Below are 2,850 nucleotides of genomic sequence, written 5' to 3'. Positions count from 1 at the left end.
TCGAAGGGTCATCGTTCACCACAAGACTGTCCCTTGCCATAAAGAGGGCAGGTAGTCTAAGGGAAGGATACCTTAGCATTCGAAGGGACTATCACCATTTAATCGAGGGACGAGATCATATTTATCGTAGGAAACTCGAAGGGACTATGATCTTTTATCGGAGGGACGTGGTGATTTTTGAATCGAAGGAAGCAAGCTAAGGTATCCCTAAGCTCGAAGGGACTTGACTATTTAATCGAAATCGAAGGCAACAGGCAACAAGAGGGGTACCCTAAAGGTGAGTGTGCGCAGCAATCACGTGGTTTGAATTCAGTTATGATATCTTGATTAAGGTGAGCTATCATTCAGTTAATTAATCTTGTCACTCCCTATTTTACTAACCACGCAGAGAATATATTTACGGAAAAATAAAGTACGGAATTTAAATCCTACGCTATTACATGGCTTCGGGGTTGGGGAATACATAATAAAAACCGGGGGATGCGGAAAACAGAAATTAAATCCTAATTACTATTACATTCGAAGATTTGCAACCTATACAGCTTCTAGAATTTAAATAACAGAAATTAAATAATTAAATAAATAATTAAATAACAGCATAATTTAATAAAAGACGAAATTTAAACAAACATGCGACATTCAAGAGTTTGGAGATGAGAAGAGAATCGTGAATTGAATTTTAAGTTTTTGAAAACAAATTTGTGGTGATAAACCTTAAATCTTACAAGTTAAAGGGAAAACCTAAAATTATGTTTATGATTAGTTTTAACAAGCCTAAAAATAAAATGTTAGCCTAATGGAGAAAACACCAACCCTACCGTTAATGGGCAACACTTACTAAGTTATGATTTTTTTGAGTAATTTACGAACCTAGGATTAATTATAAACCTAATTAATAAAAATTATTTAACCTAAAATTAAATATTAAACCAAAATTAGTTAAAATTATTAAACCTAAAACCTAATTTAATTATTAAATTAAAAAATCTAATTCTATAAATAAATTTGTTGTTATTAAAAAAAACCAAGAGTTTTTAAAAGGATTGATAAAAAAAGGTTTAATTAGAAGAAAAATATGAGAAAAATAAAAACAAACAACAACAAAAAAAGAAAAGGATTTAAAAACCTGGGCGTATAGGATCCTGTGTGGTTGTCCGTTGGGTGTCCACGGTAGGCTTGCAGGTTGTGTAGCCCTTGGATCTTAGTCTGAGGAGATCCATTGGTGTTGATGAGAGGGTGCGTTGTAGACGCGCGCAGCCTGAGCACACTGGATCTGCGCGTTTAAATTGAGAGAAAAAACTTGTCTTCTGCCTGGATCGAACTGGGTATCCTGGGCTTGCCAAAGGTTACGCATGGCCGCTTGTGCTGTGTGTTAAGTCATATATTAAACCAAAAATCAAATGATATATACAAAGTATAATTCAAATGAGAAATTCAAAATAAAAGTTAAGTGTGGGCCCCCCTTGTGATCACGCTGCAACCAATGGATGAGGGAGAGAGGACGTTGATTCTTTGACTGGCCTATAGTATTCCTCCACGCGCTATCAGAGAAAGAATGGATCAAAGTTGTTGACTGGCCATTGATGGCCTTCCACGCGTTATCAAATGTCTCAATTACTATTCATCATCTTCCTTATTCATTTAGCTGCGAATTTTCCCGGATTCCGCTACGAATTCTGCAACTCATGTTCGTAGCAAATTCTGGGAGAATCAAAACCTGCAAAACTCAAAGCTACCGAGAATAGTAATTACCTAGATCCACTAATTATCGTGCTACAAGTTCAATGGTGGTGCTTATTCGTCCTGAAACGAACGGTAGCTACGAATTCGAAACTTTGCATCCTTGATGCCCTAGTAATGGTGTCACCGTGTTCTTACGTGTAACTTCGCATGTAATGAGCAAGACCTGTTCTAATTGTTCTCCTGAACACAAACATACACACAAAACACATCAATAAGACATAAAACTATTGCTTTGAGCTTTGGAGAAGCTTACCTACGGTGGAGGTAGTGCACAAATTCTGGGCGTGATTGGCACCGTGAGTGAACTCTTGGGAATCTCAGGGAACTGATAGGCTGAATGTAAATCGTTCAAATTTGCTGCAACCTTGTTTTTTACTATGCCCTTATTCTTGAATATGTTTCACGTTAAAACCCTAACCTCCTCCTCCTATTTTTTCGTCAAGAATTCGTGTCCTAATGTGCTGAGTTTGTTGTGATTATATAGTGGGATAAATTAGGGTTGAAACTTTGGGAAAGAAATCATTTGATTGATGATTGAAAATATTAGAAAATTTTGGTTTTATTTTGTATGAAATCTTCCTATAATTGGCCAATCTCCTTTTCAATCTTTCTTGAACGAATTTGGCCTTCTATATGATGATATTTGGACCATTGAATGATTAAATGTGAGCCCATATAATTTATCTTATTATTTTTATGATTTTACTTAATTAATTTAGCTTTTTAATGCATAAAAACCCAAATAAATTAAATAAAGGTCATAAAATATGAGAGCAATCTTATGGGTCCCCTATTAATGTCATGAAGATGTTTGAAGTCCAAAACCTGGGCCCAAAAGTTTAAAAACCCAAGAATATGCAATTAGGGTTTCATGCGCTTCTTGATTTTTAGCCAACTTGTGCAACGCGTAACTCCCTCATTTTTAATCATATGAAGGTGTTCTCATACTTTTTAGAAAGCTAAAAGAGTCCCTTAAAGGATACTTTTGGTTTCATCTCAATTGAGTCTTCCATGTTCATGTTATGAGCTTTGAGAAAAATGACTTTTTGCGATCCTTTAGAAGGACCTGTAATGTTTTGGCTCATATCTCCCAAATGGTGCATTTCT

This window comes from Vicia villosa, linkage group LG2 (genome assembly GCF_029867415.1).
Source record: "Vicia villosa cultivar HV-30 ecotype Madison, WI linkage group LG2, Vvil1.0, whole genome shotgun sequence".
NCBI lineage: Eukaryota > Viridiplantae > Streptophyta > Magnoliopsida > Fabales > Fabaceae > Vicia > Vicia villosa.
This window is presented reverse-complemented; position numbering follows the sequence as displayed.